General features: G+C 31.3%; 2 non-coding genes across 2 annotated transcripts in view; both read left to right on the forward strand.

Annotated features, from left to right (window-relative positions):
• The first annotated feature begins 17,861 nt into the window (after positions 1 to 17,861).
• Positions 17,862 to 19,675, forward strand: LOC129969963 (small subunit ribosomal RNA). The gene has a single exon (XR_008784712.1). It is a non-coding gene; the product is annotated as a small subunit ribosomal RNA (ribosomal RNA).
• Positions 19,676 to 19,981: 306 nt separating this feature from the next.
• The window catches only part of LOC129969945 (5.8S ribosomal RNA), a 154-nt gene continuing 135 nt past the window's right edge, over positions 19,982 to 20,000 (forward strand). Inside the window, exon 1 of the ribosomal RNA XR_008784694.1 lies at positions 19,982 to 20,000. This exon is cut by the window's right edge and continues 135 nt beyond it. This is a non-coding gene — a ribosomal RNA (5.8S ribosomal RNA).

Below are 20,000 nucleotides of genomic sequence, written 5' to 3' on the forward strand. Positions count from 1 at the left end.
AATATACAATTGATTATGAAATTCAAGTCCTTATTTGTTTATAGAATATCTGTTCCCCCACCAAACAAATTTGTTTTTAAAAAAATCCTGTTATACAATTTTTTATCAATATTTATTTCATATCTATTCAAAAACTACAATTTCTGTAATGTATTAATGATTTAATTCAATTTTAGCTGAAATGCTACAGATACTAGCTCCATTCCTATTCGAGTGGGAATCCTTATTTCTCTGCATATTTTTCTCATGTCCACTGAAATGATTTTTTTTTAATGTGCTTATATATTAATTAAAACCATATTTGCCTGATGTGTTACTTCTTTGTATGTTGCCCAATCAGTTATTTTTCTTTCTGTTAATTCTCAGCTGTTTCATGTCCAAAGTGACATATAATCGAATTGAGAAAAATCAGTTACAGATACTTGTCTCCATTCTTTTTTAAAAATATCTAATCTTATACTTATAATATCTCTCGTTGCCAATAAATGATTTGATAGTATATACAGAAAATAAGTATTTATTACATTGGATATTTAATAATTCATTATTCACCAAATATACCTATTTTATTCTCTGGGAACGGATGTCGGTTTTATGAAATGAAACAAAATTCCTTAAAATTGTAACTATCCGCACAAGTTAGATGTAGAAATTATTTACAAAAATAGGTACAGATACTTGCCTCCCTCATTTTTATACCTTCCTCTTTAGTTAAACCCTTTATAATGTACAATAAATCCTCTAACTTTACTGATACAGATACTGGCTTCCTCACCTTCACAGAAATGTTTTTTTTTTTTAAAACAGCTCTATATTCCATACATGTAGTTGCCATGACATTTATTCCGTCAGCGATACATTTGTCTGTTGCAATAATTCAAAATTCATTTACCAAAAAAAAAAAAAAAAAAAATCACTTCTAGAAACATTTATTAAATAATGATAAACATTGTAGCTCAATTGAATGATAGCTGACATAACTTGATACGTACAGGCAGTTTATTAGTAAAGAAATGAAAAATTTATATAAAAAAAAGATTAAATTTCATTCAGCATACAAATGAGTTAATACTTTTTTTATCCTATTAGAAGAACTAACTTACCTTTTTTACGATATCCTTAACAAAAGAAATGAAATCATTTAATTGAAAATTCAATGAAGGTAACAAATGTTATTGCCGTACAACATTTTTCTTAGTAAACAGTCAGATAAACAATCGTAATTCATTCAAAACGAAAAGTAATAATGATCCGTGTGCACCTCCAAGTATTTTTCCAAACTTCTTTATAATTAAAAAAAAAAGCAGAATTTTAGTATGTTATATTAATCAGTGATCCGTTAAAACGTTTGTAATGAATCATTTTCGAATAAAATATCTTATTTCTGAGAATTGCCACCGTGCACAGTAATACAATATTCAAACATAAGATCGTGATACTTTATCCGTTGCAACGTATCAAGTGGATTGTATGCATTAAAAAATAATTGTGGAAAATGATATCCTATTTCTGAGAAACGTTTTCGGATAGGATCATAAATAATTCGGATACGAAACGTTACAATTTAAAAACAATTGCCAATACTGAAAAGTGAAAAAGTTTGAATCTGTAGAGGCTGTATTCTAGCGTCCCAGGATACTTTTCCTGTTTTTTGATTGGCAGACGATTTGCAGCTCGATTTTGCTTCAAAAGGAACTGTGACCGTGTCTGTTGAAATTCATTTCTTGAACTTCGATGGCGGTCTTTTAAACGGAATATTATTTGCAATTTTCCTTTGTGTATTTTAGAATGGTGTATATTTTATAACTCATTATTTCATTCTCGTTCCCTGCTACAGACGATAATTATCACTTCGAACAGAGGATGCAAAAGAGTTTGTTTTTCAACGGAAAGAAATGAAATGGCGTGTAACTTAATCGGTCGTTCTTTTTCAAATTTTCTGTTCCGTAGTTAGTATTTATTTTACCAGTTAAAAATAGGAAGTGTCTTTTTATCATATTGTAGTCGTCGAATTCTGTAAGTGTTCTTTTTATTTAGCAATTAGAAAACCAGAAGTGCAGTGCGGGAAAAAAAAAAAGAAAAAAAAAAAAAAACGCCAACCGGGTGCTAAATTGCGTCATTTTATTCCTTTTTCTAACGCTTCTTTTGGAATATTTTGGGTTTAACACTGTAGCATGTCAACAACTGTTTTCGACGGACATTTCTTTTGGAAGGAAAGTGATTACTGTTTTAGAATCGAAAGTGAAATGATGAATGTGAGCAATTGAGTTATATGTCAGATTATCCTACCATTGGTGTTTTGTTATGACGTGTCAAAATTGTTTTCCAAACATAATCTTGAGATGTTGTTACAAAAAACTGTAATAAAATTTATATAGTTATTTCAATTCTGCCATGTGATTCAGGAATTTTGGCTCATTCTGATATGTTGAGAAAGCAATAGAATAAAAAAATTGCAAAAGCTACTGCAGTTGGAAAATGGGTAAGTTTTTCTAAAAAAATTTTCAATGGTTTGTTTGTAGTTTGTATTAAAATCTTATAACATCATCAGTTTCTTTTATATCTGCTTTTAGTGTTTACGTTCAGATTTTTCATTATATCTGATTTTGTAATTTTGATTCCAATCACTTCAATAAACCTGTTATGTTTAATTGCGTACCAAGTTTCTCGTTAAGTAATCTCCTTGGTAGTATAGGTAGCCCTTTTTGTGACACATTAAAACTTTACTGTTTCATTTCCAAATTTTCTTCCTTTGTGTTCTTCAATTTGTGGATAAATTCCTATTCATTCTTAAATAGATTCATAATCTGCATTCACTTTGTTTTTTTAGAATTGCAAAACAATTCAGCATTCATTGAGTGGTAACGTGGATAAGTTCTTGCTATCTACAAATCTAAATAATTCTGACCAAAAAAATTTTTTCTATTAAATTACTAAAAAGTGAAGTACAGTCCTTTCAGCAAGGCGTGTTATTCGAAATTACAATTTTGTACTGATACTTTTGAAATGAATGACTATTTTTTGTTTTGTTTTGAGAGCGAGTGCTGAAATCCTTTCCAAATGATTGAAACATCTGGAATTTCATAAATTTTTGGTGCATAAAAAAATACATTTTCTTTTCAAAACTTTGTGTTTTGACCGTGAAAATAATAACACAAGCAAATAAATTTCCTTTAGTCTATATATATTAGACATCAATTTTTATTACATGTGTATTTTACACACATTCACTTCGTTACACTTTTGGCTTTCAATTTGAGTTGCATGTCTCCCCCCCCCCCCCATTGCACACTTTCACTATGTTGGTGTGGTGTGGAAGTATGCAGAGTGCAATTTTGGTTCATTTCAATATGTAATTTATGTACGTGGTGTCTTTACAATTCAATAAAGAAGAAGCATAAGTTTCAGTAATGATGCGGACAAATTTGAATTGATGTCTCTTGTTTTCGAGAATTAACTTTGGTATTGTAGTGACCGATTTTAATTGAACATTCTTTTAAGTATTTTCTAAAATAATAACCTATTTTGGTTTAGAGGGAGCCTTTTTCTGATTACAAATTTAAATGTGGTTTTTGTGCATTAAATTCTTACCCCCCCCCCCCCTATTTTTTAAAGTTTCAACTGTTTTTTTCTAGTGTTAATTTCATTGTGATGTATTAGTTCGCATCTCTTAATGTTAATTAATTTTTTTGGTTACATATATTTCTTTTAAATGAAATCAAATTGAAAAATGAACTGCTTGTTTTTGTTTTGTTTTGAGAGTGAATTCTGAATTCATTTCTGATTGCTTGAAACCTCTGATTTTTTATAAATTTTGAGTGCATGAAAAATACTTCCCCCCTCCCCCCAATTTGTGTTTTGAATGTGGAAATAATATCACGAGTAAACAACTTTTGTGAAATAAACTTTCTTTTAATTATATTTTTGGTTGTCACTCTTGCTTGCATGCATCTTTTGACCATCCCTCCCCCCCCCCCCCAATTACAATTTTGTGCTGATAGTAGTGAAATGAATTCAATTTATTTTGTTTTGTTTTCATGGAAAATGATCAAATCTTTTCTAAATGATTGAAACATCTGGAATTGCATAAAGTTGTGGTGCATAAAAAATTAATTTTGTTTTCAAAATATTGTGTGTGTGTGTATAAATATTAGACATTAATTAAAGTTGTGTGTGCATTTTACACAAATTCACCCCATTATACTTTGGCCTGCCAATTTCACTTGCATGTATATCCCCCCCCCCCTGCACATTTTCACTGTGTTGGTGTGGTGTGGAAGTATGCAGCATGCAATTTTGGTTCGTTTACATATGTAATTTATGTACAGTGTGTCTTCACAATTCACTACAGAAGTATATTATCTAAATTTCTCTATTGATTCCGACAATATTAAATTAACAGTATGCAGCATCTCCTGTTTTCGTAAATAAGTGAACGTTTTTGTTAGTATTTTATAAATTACTTACCACTTTTGTTTTTAGAGGGAGCCTTTTTGTAATTGCAAATTTAAATTTGAATTTTGTGCGTGAAATCCCCCCATCTAGTGTTCATTCCATTTCGATTTATCAGTTCACATCTTTTAATATTCGATATCATTTTATGTTGCATTTTTTTTATTTATTTTTTTTTATGAAATTTAAGATGTTTTCATTTTATCGATTCCATTCAATATGTTCCTGTGGTGTGGAAGCTGTTGTATTTCCTTTGAATTTATTTCCATATGCATTTTTCTCATCTCATACTTTTGTGTGTTCATTATATGACATGCTCAATAAATTACTATTATCATTCAGAATGTCATCCCCCCCCCCCCACACACACACAATAATTTTGTTCCTTTTAATGCTGTACAGTCCTTGCAGCAATGTGTATAATTTATAATTACAAATTAGTATTTGATTTGTTTTGAGAGTGAGTGCTCAAATCATTTCTGAATGTTTGAAACTTAAATTTTTGGTGAATAAGGAATGAGTCTTCTTTTCCAAATTTGTTCTTTTGACCGTGAAAGTTATTTAACGAGAAAACAACTTTTATGAAATCAACTTTGTTAAATTATATATTTGGTTTCTCTTTTGCTTGCATGTGTCTTTCAATCCTCACACACGCATTCACTGTGTTGGTGTGGTGTTGAAATATGCAGGATACAATTTTGGCTCATTTCCATATGTAATTCATGTGCCTTGTATTTTTATAATTTAGTAAAAAAACATGTTCCATAAATTTCTGTATTGATTCGGACAATATTGAGTTAGCAATTTATGATTTAATTACCCCTCCCCCATTGATTTTTTTTTTTTTTTTTCTTATAGTGTTTAGTGTAATATTTTAATTTATATTTTCTAAGAACTAAAGAGATAATTTTGTTTTTACAGTGAACGTTGGAATAGTTTTAAAAAAATGGTCATATAAGATTTCTTTTATTCCATTTAAAAGATGTTATTTTGTTTATTTTTAAAAAGCTTTTCTTCCTGCTGTACTATTAATTTCATGTTCATTAATTGAAGTTTAAATTTTTTTAATGTTATTGCTTTTGGTTTCATGCCTCATATATATATGCGTATGAAATTATAGATGTTTTGTTTGCAATGACTTTATCTGTATAGTGTTGGTGTGGTGTGACAGCTGTCAGAATGGCATTTGAATGCATTTTTTTATCCATTCTGCATGTTCTAGTTTGCTTTGTGTTTCTGATGTCTTAACGGATCACATTATATCAATTGATCAAGATAATATTGCTTTATTTTTTCTTTCAATCCTGTTTATATATGTGTCAGTTACTTTTTCAAAATGCATTTAATAATAGGTTAATTTGTTTTATTCTTTATTATTGTATAAGGCTAAAAATTTATTATTGTATAAAGTTAGTTACTCATTAACACGTGTTTATTCTATAGAAATATTCGTATTAGAATATTAAAGGAAAGTGACTGGTGGTTTGTTGACATTCTCTGAAACAGTGATTAACAAGTTCATGTAATACAAAAATTCACTGAAACATTTTAAATTCAGTGAAGCACATAAAAAACAATGTTTACAATTGATTTGGTTATGATTTCTTTGAAATCTTTTTCGAAAACAAATATTTTATTTTGTATTGAATAATAAATATCTTAAATTATTATTTGTTATAAAAGTTTTTTTTTTTTTTTTTTTTTCCCCTTCAATTGCATTAAACTAAGATTACCACTGCTTACTTAAATTATTATTTGTTATAAAAGTTTTTTTTTTTTTTTTTCCTTCAATTGCATTAAACTAAGATTACCACTGCTTACTTTACTAATGTCTTGATAATGTCACTTTCTTTAAATAAAAAAAAATAATGAGTATGATATATCTTATTATTATTTGGACACGCTTTGAAGAATTTTAAGCTTTGCATGGTTCATAGCATTTGTAGTTCATTCCCCCCCCCCCCCATATTCTCTGGTTGCTATAAAAACAAAAACTGTTAGTAAAATGAAACGCTTCTGCTTTCTTTCAAAATTTTTTTTTATTTTCTGGTTCTACAAATGAATTGGTAGTTCTGCTTTGAAAGTAGCAACCAGGTAAGTTGCAGAAAAGACATAAAAATGTTAATATCCTTGAAACAAAATATTGTTCAGTGTAATGTTCTTATAAGATGATTTTAAGTTTATATAGTGTTTTGTTAATCCTGCTTTGTCTATATATGAATTGCATGACCACTCCCACCTTACTTTTGTTTTGCACATAAAATTCATATTTTTAAATTTTGCTTTGTACATTTATGCAAGCTTCATCACCCAACTGCATATTTCCTTTGTGTTTTTGAAATTTATTTGGATATTGAAGTGTGAAAACCTTCATTACTTGCTTTTTGAATGTAAAATCACAGTGTGAAAGATTTGTTTATGTATGTGACATGATATCAAAATGTACTGTTTTGATGATGCTAATTTGTTTGTTTCTGTTTTGCAGAAAATTTTAACATTTATCAATATGAAATTTTATGAAAAATTAAGTGCATAATTGTTTCTTCATGTGAACTGTAGGTTTGTATCTTTTCTTTTACTTTAAATGAGTTATAATACATCTAATTGCATCTATTTAGCTAGTAAGGAATTTTGGGATTAGTAGGTCTAATGAATAACAAAATGAGTTTAAGTTTACATTTGGAGCTTATATTGTTTATGAAAGTGATAATTCTTATTTTTTATTATAAAACTGGTTATTACCCCCCCCCCCCCAATTTACATTCCTCACCTTTAAAAGTATACATTTCCTTCCAATGTATTTAATCCATTAAATGCTTGACAGTATTATATTGAATTTAATATTTTTATGGTGAAAATAATCATTTCTAAAGTTTCCCTCCTTTAAATTTAATTCATGAGTTGTGTATTGCACTTGACTGAAAATATTGAAAAAAAAAAAAAAAATTCTTATGTATAGACTTCTGTTTGACATTTTTAAAAAATTAATAATAATAAATGTTATAAGGAAAATAAAATAAAAATGTATTTGGTAAAAGAAAATCTTAAATGCATATGAAGAAAAGAGAAAAAAAAAAAGTTCCGATGAGTAACTGAAATTAAAATTCTTCTGTTTAAAATTCCTTTTCTAAAATTAAAAAAAAAAATGTAACAATCAGTTCCGATAGATAAAAAGTTTGTTGTCATTTTTCTCTTCGGGAGGGGAAGTAAATGTACAATGTTGCCATTCATGAAATGAGTTGTTATTATTGGAAACTGAATAGACACCGTAGCGGTCATGGTGAGTAAGTCATCCTACACCACTGATTGGTTCGATGGGATCCGAACATGTGATCGCAATCTTAATTATTTCTTTGCTAGGCGGTTTAATCCTGATTAACTGTTAACCGAACTGATTTCAACGGCTCTTCATTTGAATTTCATTTGTCCGTTGGTTGTCGGCGTGTGTGCTCTTCCATTGTTTGTGCTTTTCTAGAAATCTTTTTTAATTTCTAATTAATTTTTTTTTTTCTTTTGTAGATGGATGTTTTGCATATTTACTGAGCGGATTTCCTCTTCAAGAATGAGTTTTATGGATTGCGTGTGTTTCAAGATTAAAAGAGAAACTGCCGAAAAGAATGTCTTTGTGTGCGAGAGAGGTTTGAAGAAGATTTTAATTTTGTTTTCATCTGTGATGAATTCTAATTCCGAAGTGTTTGTGTATGATGATTTTTAGCAACTAGTCGAAGCTGAGTGAATTTCCCGGATGATATGTGTGAAAGTCATCCTGAGAAATATTTCTATCTGTGCTAGAAAAGTTTGAAGTTCATTCATTGACCTTCAACTTCCATATGTTGCGACTTCTTTTTTAGCACATTTTTTGATTAATTTTAACAAGAATGGAATGCTTTCACTGGTTTATCCTTCATGAGAATTGAAATTTGTGACAGTGAAATTAATTTTGCTTTAAGAAGGAACATAAAAATTGCAAGGTAAGTGTTTATTTTTTTATATGTATGTTTGTTATCTATGTTATAACTTCTGTAATATGAATTTTGAACGTAGTGATGATACATCTTAAAAACATTGGCATTTTTATTCAATATTGAAATTTATGCATCCTTTATTTTCTTAATACAAGAAAAATTTAATTATATAACCCTTCCATAATATGAATTGGAAATAAATTTCTTCTTGTAATAACTGGATGCATATTTGATTTAGTAATGAATTCACTTATACATTTCATTTTATTAATACTTAGCTTTTTTTCATTAATTGCTATTCCACTTTTGTTTCTCACGTATGATGAAGTACTTTGCTTTTGTAATCTAATTGTTCATAGATACAAGAAATCATTTTCCTTTACTATTGACTTGGTGTATATTAATATTACAATTTAGATTTAGTTTTATTTATATTGATTTTTCACTTCTTATTCTAGTATAGTGTAGTACTTTTGCTTTAGTATTACTTAATAACATACACAACCCTTTTATGTAATGAATAAGAAATCAATTTCCTTTATAAATGACTTGGTGCATGGTTAATTTTATTCAGTTATTTAATATTATTGACTGCTCAATTCATAATAAAATGCTTTGCTATAGTATAATTTTACTACAGTGTTGAAGTGATAACAATCAGTTTCAGTAATTGTTAAAGTTTATACTGTTTATTATTTAATTTTGCAACTATATTTTTATTATGTGCAGTGAATTAGTTTATTTATTAATAGTTTCATGATAATTTAACTTATTTGATTTTAGTGTAACCTAAATATATACAAAGAATTTTATTATAATCAATAATATTAAGTAAAATAGTACAGATTAATCGTGAAATTAAAAGGCTTGTTTGTTATCTTAAAGGAACAAATCATTGAGTGTTTTCTCTTCAGATAAAGGCACAAAGGTATTGGTTAGTTACAAGGTTAGAAAAAGAAAAATATATAGTATTGTAAGTTATGCATATATTCATGATTAAACTGTTTAGTTAATTGTTATTATTAGTGTATAGTTAATAATTTTTTTACTAGCAATGTATACTGTTCTCTCGATATCTCTTCTTCGCTGTACTGTGTTTAAGTAATTCAGGTTATTTATATTATAAGAGTTGTTATTAGTATTGGAAAATGATTTATTTATTGATTGAAATTATACTGACATTTCTTTTTAAAGTTGAAGATTTAAAATCTAACAATAAGACTGAATTCAGTTTCACAGTGTGCACACCCCCCCCCCCCCCTCTTTAAGAATGCCAACTTTTAATTTAAGCCTATTTATTGTAAATTAGTGAAAACAAAAATCAATTCATTGTTGTTGTTTTTTCTCCCTTCATTTAATTGTGTTTTTCCTCATTTCAAGTCTATTTAGTAGAAATTTGTTTCTGTTTTTAATTTGAATAGTATTGGATTGCTCGAATCCTGTCGAGCAGTGTCCAAGTACATATTCTTTCCATTTTTTCTTTTTATTGCACATCTTTCATGTGTAGCTGATATATTTGCTTACTAAATTTATTTCTATATAATTTGAATTAGTATATTCATTATTGTTTTTCCTATGTAAATAAATGTTGCTTCATCAGTACTGTTTTGTTTGTTTGTTTACATTTTTACACACTAACACATAACATTGTTTATATGCATTGAGCTTTGATACATAACATATATTTCATATTAATTAAGTTAATTGTTGAAAAGTAGAAGTGTTTTTAGCAAATTTAATATAAATCTTAATGTTTATGTTTTCACATATTCACTGTACCATGTCTTGATGTGTTGTTATGCATATTTCTTAAATTCCTAATGCATTTTTACATTCATATTATTTTACATATGACAGTGAACAGAAGTTTCCTTTAGAAATTAAAAAATTATCAATGAACTTATCTTCCAAGTTTCTGTGGTCTTGTTTTGGTTATGCATGTTGTCGGTTTTTACACCCAAGTGTTTAGAAAATGTGAGTTTTTCTGAATGTCTACTTTTTAAATGGTAAATAAGTTCCCAATAGTTTGCAGAATTCAATTTCATAATTGCTATCCTGTGAGAGATTTCACTGAAAAATAGTATATTGGTTAGTTTAGTTGAGTTATAAATTTTAGTCATGTATGCACATGCGGGTTGATTGTTGGCATACTGTATTACTTTCATACTATATTTATGCATTCTGTTAAGAATACTGTTTGAAATTTACACAGTTTCAGATATTTGATTCAATTTTATAAAGAAATATTAGCAGAAATGGTGTTTGTTTGGTGTTGTGTGTGGTTTTTGTACTCTGCCGGTATTGCTCGTCACTTAAGTTTTTACATGGTTTTTAAATTTTTAATGCTTGGGAATTTTTTGGAAATAATTTGCACTGTTCAATTTAATGTGTTTGATTTTGTAAGAGGTTTCATTTTGGCAAAGCAGATTATTTGGTTCACTGCACTTAATGGTTTTTGGTGGAGGCAAATCTTGAATAGCTGTTGTTGTGTTGTGATTATTTTGAATTGCATGCTGGTGATTAACTTATTGAAGATTATGTGACATTGAAGTTGATAATTTCTACGTATGAGAAGAAGTTAAATGTTTTTGTTGATTATTATTTCATTTCTGGTAGTCTTTGTTTATATAGATTTTCCATATTTGGATTACTTGGGATATTCAATTTAATTGTTTATAATGTGATTACATCATCCTAGCAAGTGTAGTTGAAGGTGAAAGAGTGTTATTATCTCATCAACAACTTTATTTTGTAAAGATGAAGTCTGAATATTGAATGGGCATTTAGGATTCCCCCCCCCCCCTTCTGATGGCAGTTATCAATGAGTGAAGGCATGTCAACTGAACTTCATATCCTATTTTTTATGAATGAAATGAAGAAATTTTGAAAAGATATCTACTTTGTTATGCTCTAACATGGAAGAAGAATGTATAGTTATATGAAGCAGTTTTATAGCAGAAAGAAGATGAAGTTTGTGTACAGTGTAAATGACAACAAAAAATCAACCTTTACTTTCAACTGAAGATAAGAGAAGACAAACTGGAACATAGATGTCACTCTTCTGAAATGATGTGTTGATCATTTTCTTCATACAAAGAGATGCTGGAAGACAACATATATGAAAGCTGTTTCAATTTTCATTCAAAGAATTTTAGTGGAAAAGACTTGTTTTGATGAAAATCCATAGGAAGCATTTCTACACTGAGTTTTCGGATAGGAGTTTGACTGATTTCACAATGTTAAATAGCATATTGTTTACTGTGTTAGGTGTTAATTCATTATTTCCATGAATAGTTAATTGTTACTATTTAAATACATGCAATTTATGAATTCTTTAGAGACTAAATGGACAGTATAGTTATGAACACTATTAAATCCATTGTTACATCAACAATGATGCCCAGTAACAATTTATGATTCTATTATTCTTAGCTAACTGTAAGCAACAGTGAATATTGTTCTTAATACTTTTCAACACATTGTTACATCAACAATATTAAAGGCAACAATGAAGAACAAATGATATATGTGAATAATAGTATTAAAATCTCTTCATTAACAAGGTGTTTTGATATTTGCTTCATTGAAGAAGGATCATAGTGAGGTAAGTGGATTTAAGTTTATGAATACTGTATTTGACACACTTGTAAACAAAAGAGTGTTTCGAAGATTCCACGACAACATTCAATTAACAGTGTCTGCTCCTTTTTTTTTTTTAGTCCAAGTATGAACTGTAATAGTTTTAAAAATAGGACTTTTATGAATATTTGGGTACACTGCATTCAATATTTTTTTTCACATTAAGGATTTTAAATGAATTTGAATATCTAATACAAACTTGCAATGTTTCTTCGTAGAACATTATTCATCCTTGCATATTCACATACCATTTTTACCAAATTAAATTGATAGCAATTAAAATATATATTAATTACACTTCTTTTCTATATAAGAAATCTGAATTTATTAGTAATTTTTTAGATTACATAACTTTTTTTATGTTTGAACTATGCTTTAGAATAGGATTTCTTCTGTCTCGTTGTACTGAAATGCAGTGTTATTGAATTTTAGACAAAATTTCATAAATATTTTCATAAAAAGTGTTTTAATTTGAAACACACATGCTTTGAAGGAGGATAATAATGATGTTAATGGTTAGAAAAGTTATCATTTTCACATTTGTGAGTAGAGAATTGTTACGAGGATTCCTCGGTGACATTCAAGTTGCAGTGTGCACTACTTATATTTTTAAAAAAATGTAGATATAGTACATCAGAAAATGAATTTTCATTGATAATAAGAGTTTTACTACATTCCTAATTTTATTAACATTATGGATAAGGTAATTTAGTTATTTTCATACAAACATGTCATGTTTCAACACAGAATATTCTTCATCGTTACATATACACAGATCATTTTCACCAGATTTAAGAACTACCAATGAAAAAAACGCATTACATTTAATTTATGACTTTTTAAAGATAGTGAATTTAATAGTAATTTGAAGTTAATGTATCTTGTTATGTTTAATGCTTTTTAATAATAATGTTAATAGTGCACATGCATTATGTTTGAAAATGGAATTGACTTTATTGTACTCAACTGTGCATTCATTGAATTTCAGACAAATATTAACACAGAAAATGTTTAAATCTGAAACAATGTATCATTGAAATGGTTATTATAATGTTTGTGTACATGTCAGGGTTAATATAAGTTAGTTTGATCTCAATGGTTTGTGCCTGAAATGGTGAAGGAAAGATATACCATTCAATATATAATTATATAACTGTATTTATACATTTATTTTTATAATATAAAAACTTGTATGTGTTCTTTTCTCAATAACAAGTACATTTGACATTATTTAATTGTTATTTACAAGAATAAACCTTACAAGTAACTGATAGTTTAATGCGTAAGCTTGTTTCGACAAACAGTATTTACTGAATTATTGAAAATCGTAACCTAGCACATTAGAAACATTTCACACATCATTAACATAAAGAAATGACAATTTCTATGTTTGTTAATGTTTTGCATTAATTAAAGAATTATCATTTTACATGCAGCTTTATATGTGGTATGCACTTACATGTTTAGCATTCAGATGGTTGTTACAATGTTTGTGTACACATAAGAGACAATTTATGTCTTTTTGATATCAATGATATGTGACAGAAATGATATTGGAAATATAAACCACTCAGCATGTAACTGTCTTACACATTAACCTTTTTAATATTTAAACATGTAAGATGTCTTTCCTAAATAACAAGTACATTTGACACTTTTTGAGTATTCTTTACATTAATAAAACTTACAAGTAACTGACATAGTTTAATGTGGATGTTTGTTTCGACAAACAGAATTAACTGAAATGTTGAAAATAATAGCTTAGTGTTTGTACTTAGCACATTATTCTAACAATGTTTACATTTAAAAAAAAGAAGATGACAATTACAATGTTTTACAGAATAATCATTTTATATGCAACTTCATATATAAGTTATATGCACTTGTATGTTTATAGTTAACAGTTTATAAGTATTTTATTGCATTTCACATAACACTAAATGTAAAAATGGGTAAATTTCATATAGATTAAAGAACATGCTAACTTAAACATTTGATGAAACATGAGAAGCAATTAATGTATTCTTATTGTAAACACTGTATGAAGAAAGAAGAACCTTGCAGACATATTGCAGTTGTAAAAAACACTCTTAATAACTTCTTTGAATTCACTGAATAACTTCATTGAATGTTCAAACTTTGTGCCTGTATTTAACACAATGTAAGTAATTTGTAATGTTCCATTTGATACAGTGTTTACATGTATAATGAATGAAACATTTCACATGAACAAAAGAATGCATTACAACATCTAGAGTGTACAATTGTTCAGTAATGTAAAATTACACACAGGTTGGGCTTTTATACAAACATATTCATATAACTTGTTTCAACATGTAATAATCACTTGCATATTGCAGCTTCAAACTATATTACAGTGCATTTTACATGACATTGAACTTTAAAAACAACTTGTAACATGTAGAAACATTTCTCATTAAGTAAATAAGAAGCTGAACATATTAATATAGATACTGGATGAAACATTTGAAGAAATCTATGTATTCATTCATTGTAAATATTGTATAAAGGAGATATACTTTAATTAGAATTGGAAATAACAATCTTAATAATGTATGCCTCTATTTAACACAATATAAGTATGACATTACACTTCACATAATGTTTATATGAATAAATACATATAAATTTTACATTAATATTAGATAGAGGTTAAAATTTCAGTGTAAGGTAAAATGACACATGTACTTTATAGTAAGCATTCTTCATATAAGTATTATCTATTTACATAATCTGTTTGAACAAGTAATAAACACCTATGAGTAGAATCCACAAACTATATGTTTGTATTTAACATGAAATAAGTATGTCAGTCACATTTTAAACAAGATTAAACATAAACAACAGGAAATAGGAGAAAGGTATTGCATTTCACACTGTATTACAAGTAAACAATGTTAACATTTTGCACAGTTTGAAGATGAAGCTTAGTTAAGATGAAACATTCTTTGAATGTAAATGTTGTTTGAAGAAATAGGAACCCACGCATAAATTATAGTTGTACAAAGGACTCTAAATCATTTATGTATTGGATGTACAAGCTTTATGCCTGTATTAAACAGAATATAACATAAAATTAAACATTAACAAGAGAATGCTGTACATGAAAACAACATTAATATTAGAAAATGGTTACATTTACAGTGAAAGTAAACAATATACATTCATTACATTACAGCCAACTTGTTTGAACAAGTAATATGCATCTATAAATTGTATTTACCTGAAGATGAAGATTTCCTTACATTATAAACAACATTTAATAATTAGAACAACCTGTTATATGATGAAACATTTCACACTGATTAAAGATGAAGCTTACAGACATACTGAGTATAATCATATAGATTCTTGATGAAATATTTGAAGAAATGTATGCATTCTTTGATTGTAAATAGTACATAAAGAATCTGCACACAAAATATAGGTGGTAATAACATTTTTATGCAGAAATTTGTTGAATTTACAAACCATATCTTTGCAAAGTAACATTACACATTCATTTAAGACTTGAGCTTTCTTTATACAACTGTTACCTCTTCATATCACTTCTTTCCACAAGTAATAAGCACTAATGTTTTGAATATCTAAATTGTATGTTTTAATTTTACATAATATAATGATTTCTTTTCATTTCACACAACACGAATTATGAAAACAACTTGCAGTATGAGTAAACATTTCACAAGTGACTAACCATGAAGCTAAATGTCAAATAAATGAACAATATAATTGATACTAGATGAAACATGAAGGAAGATGAATGTTTATCACTATACACAAAAAATGCAGTAAGAAATCATACTCTTATGCATTAGTAAGTTGAATATACAAGCCATATATTTGTATTTATCAGAGTATAAGAATATCTTTACATTTAACACAATTTTTACATGAATGTAAGTTTACAATATCATGAAATTTTTTGCATTAGTGAAAGATTCAGCGCAGTAATTAACTGAATGAAAACATTCATTCACAAATGATTGATATTGAATGTTACATGAAGGAATACATTTATATTAAAGCTTGCACTCAATTATATATTCAATTTAACATATTAACAGACAGTATTTGTACTTAACTCAGTATTTACAGTAGAAATTGTTAGAATTTGAAAGACATTTCATTTTTTACACTGCTTAAAGAATTTAGAAGATACATTACACATTGTATTAAGGAAACTAAACAACTTGTGCATTCATTAACACAATTTGACCTACTTTGAAGTTCATATGAAGTATACAAGAACATTTACAGCTTTTACTTCACTAATTTGACATTCTTTACACCAAATTTAGTTGTAAATAAGAATTACTTCAAAGAACACTTGAATTCTTTCTTCGAATGCATATAAATATGAACTTTACCAGACATTTATCTTAATTTACTAGAATTTAAGTGCTTGACCTACTTTTAGGTTTGAATCAAGTATTTAACAACATTTGAAGGTTTTATTTCATTATTTTTATAATATTTACACCAAATTGAGTTCTAAATAAGAATACATTCTGCAAATACAGGTATTTAACTTAATTTCAGCGTATTTAAAGCTCTATAAATTTGTATTTGAGTGAATTAACATGTTACTTGACATTTTAAATTCAGAAACAATTTCATAAATATCAACATTTTAATAAAAATTCACAAAAAGTAATTAAAGAAAAGTCAAAATGTAAACATTTTAAGGAAAAACAGAGATGCGCGATTTTCGGCAAAGTCCTAATAGGAGCACGCGATAAGGTGAAATTTTCTACTAAGTCCGACGATGTGAGAAGTCGCGTTTTTCAGCAAAGTCCAAATCAGAACGCGCGATAAGGTGATAGTCGCTTCGCGAGTTTTCCGTCAAAGTCCGACGATGTGAGATTTTCTGCAAAGTCCGATACCGGAGCACGAGAAAGTGAGAAGTCGCTACCCGAGATTTCCTTCTAAATGCAAATAGGGGAGAAGTCGCGATTTTCTTCAAAGTCCAATCACCGAGAAGAGCGCTAAATACTACGTCGCACTAGTTTGGCGAAACGGGTTGCCAGTGCACAATTTTTATTATTTTCGCCCGCGGCGGCTTCTTCCGGTCGCCTGGTGGCTGGGCGAAGCGCGCGCCACTCGCGATCACGAGCGGAACATAAGGGATCGTCCGTAGCCCTATATGAGTAGCAGGTGACTGCTGGAAACAGTGGTCGATCGCGAGACAGAATGCGTTTTAAAAACGCGTCGTAATCTCGCGTACCTGTCTTGGGTCTCGGCAACGGGATTGGGTTGTTAGTACCGGTTGGCTACCTCCGGGAAAGCGGTCCTCTAACGTTGACGGTGGGTCTGTCGTGCCCGATCGGATCGGTTCTCGGTTCTTTATGGGTCGGTCGGACGCTGCCTCCGGGATAGAGGGTGTTATTCTTCTGCTACGAAGGCTGCGATCGGCGGGGAGGTATTCTCCGTCTTTCTGGCCGCTTCCAAACTATCTCAGCCTCTCTGCGAGCGGCTCGGCCCCCGTGCCGTTGACGCGACGAGCAGAACCGTACTTAAAGGAATTGATTGGTTTTCTGCATCTGTGTCCAGCGCACATATCTTCTCGATGCCTCCGCACTCGCCCCGCGGCGTTGAAGCCGTCGGGGAAGTCGTGAGACTATAGAACCTCTGTAGATTGCACGGGGAATACCTACACAAAAAGCGAGATTGACTGAGGGATCCTCCGTAGTCGAGGCGTCCCCCGCGACTGAAAATGTCGCGACTCGTGAAATGTAAGGATTCGGAGTGCATTTTCCGAACGTTCGTATGAACGATGGAAGTTACCTGGTTGATCCTGCCAGTAGTCATATGCTTGTCTCAAAGATTAAGCCATGCATGTCTAAGTACATGCCGTATTAAGGCGAAACCGCGAATGGCTCATTAAATCAGTTATGGTTCCTTGGATCGTACCTTACTACTTGGATAACTGTGGCAATTCTAGAGCTAATACATGCAGCAGAGCTCCGACCTTCGGGAACGAGCGCTTTTATTAGACCAAAACCAATCGGGCCTCGTGTCCGTCTCTTGTGGTGACTCTGTATAACTTTGGGCTGATCGCACGGGCTCGTCCCGGCGACGTATCTTTCAAGTGTCTGCCTTATCAACTGTAGATGGTAGGTTACGCGCCTACCATGGTCGTAACGGGTGACGGGGAATCAGGGTTCGATTCCGGAGAGGGAGCCTGAGAAACGGCTACCACATCCAAGGAAGGCAGCAGGCGCGCAAATTACCCACTCCCAGCACGGGGAGGTAGTGACGAAAAATAACAATACGGGACTCTTTTGAGACCCCGTAATTGGAATGAGTACACTCTAAATCCTTTAACGAGGATCCATTGGAGAGCAAGTCTGGTGCCAGCAGTCGCGGTAATTCCAGCTCCAATAGCGTATATTAAAGTTGTTGCGGTTAAAAAGCTCGTAGTTGGATCTCAGCTCCGGCCGGACGGTCCGCCTACCGGTGGTTACTGTTCGCTGCCGAGCGTTCAGGGGGCTTCTGTCTATGATCTTCACCGGTTGTGGGCGGAGACCCTCACGTTTACTTTGAAAAAATTAGAGTGCTCAAAGCAGGCGCGACGCCTGAATAATTGTGCATGGAATAATGGAATAGGACCTCGGTTCTATTTTGTTGGTTTTCGGAACACGAGGTAATGATTAAGAGGGACAGACGGGGGCATTCGTATTGCGACGCTAGAGGTGAAATTCTTGGACCGTCGCAAGACGAACTACTGCGAAAGCATTTGCCAAGAATGTTTCCATTAATCAAGAACGAAAGTTAGAGGTTCGAAGGCGATCAGATACCGCCCTAGTTCTAACCATAAACGATGCCAGCCAGCGATCCGGCTGTGTTCCTCAAATGACACGCCGGGCAGCTTCCGGGAAACCAAAGCTTTTGGGTTCCGGGGGAAGTATGGTTGCAAAGCTGAAACTTAAAGGAATTGACGGAAGGGCACCACCAGAAATGGAGCCTGCGGCTTAATTTGACTCAACACGGGAAAACTTACCCGGCCCGGACACAGGAAGGATTGACAGATTAAGAGCTCTTTCTTGATTCTGTGGGTGGTGGTGCATGGCCGTTCTTAGTTGGTGGGGCGACTTGTCTGGTTAATTCCGATAACGAACGAGACTCTAGCCTACTAAATAGACGTTCCCATCCTCTTGTAGTGGGACGTTCTTCTTAGAGGGACAAGCGGCGTTTAGCCGCACGAGACAGAGCAATAACAGGTCTGGGATGCCCTTAGATGTCCGGGGCCGCACGCGCGCTACATTGAAGGAATCAGCGTGTGCTTTCCCTGTCCGAAAGGACTGGGTAACCCGTTGAACCTCCTTCGTGCTGGGGATTGGAAAGTGTAATTGATTCCATGAACGAGGAATTCCCAGTAAGCACGAGTCATCAGCTCGTGTTGATTACGTCCCTGCCCTTTGTCCACACCGCCCGTCGCTACTACCGATTGAATGATTTAGTGAGGTCTTCGGACTGGCGCTCGGATTGGCCTTTTGGTCGAGCCGGTGTGCCGGAAAGATGACCAAACTTGATCATTTAGAGGAAGTAAAAGTCGTAACAAGGTTTTCGTAGGTGAACCTGCGAAAGGATCATTAATTATAAACTATTATGTTTAAACGAGGAGCTTTTTTAAGTTCCTTGCCGGTACTGGTTCCCACGCGACTCGGGGAACGAAGTACCCAAATTCGAATCTATGATGCCTACTATGGGTGTGCCTGTTCTATCCCCGGCCCTCGACTTGGGCAAGAGGGGGGTCCTAGTTAACTAGGGCTAGGCTTGAAGAGATGTGCCTGTGTGCACACCGCCCCGTGGCATCGCTTCCCTATATGGGGAGTGTATTGAAATAATACTCGAACGCACTAACGACCTTTCGGAAACGATTGGCCAAAAATAAGAAGTACAACTCTGAGCAGTGGATCA

Source organism: Argiope bruennichi, chromosome 5 (assembly GCF_947563725.1).
Source record: "Argiope bruennichi chromosome 5, qqArgBrue1.1, whole genome shotgun sequence".
NCBI classification, from domain to species: Eukaryota; Metazoa; Arthropoda; class Arachnida; order Araneae; family Araneidae; genus Argiope; species Argiope bruennichi.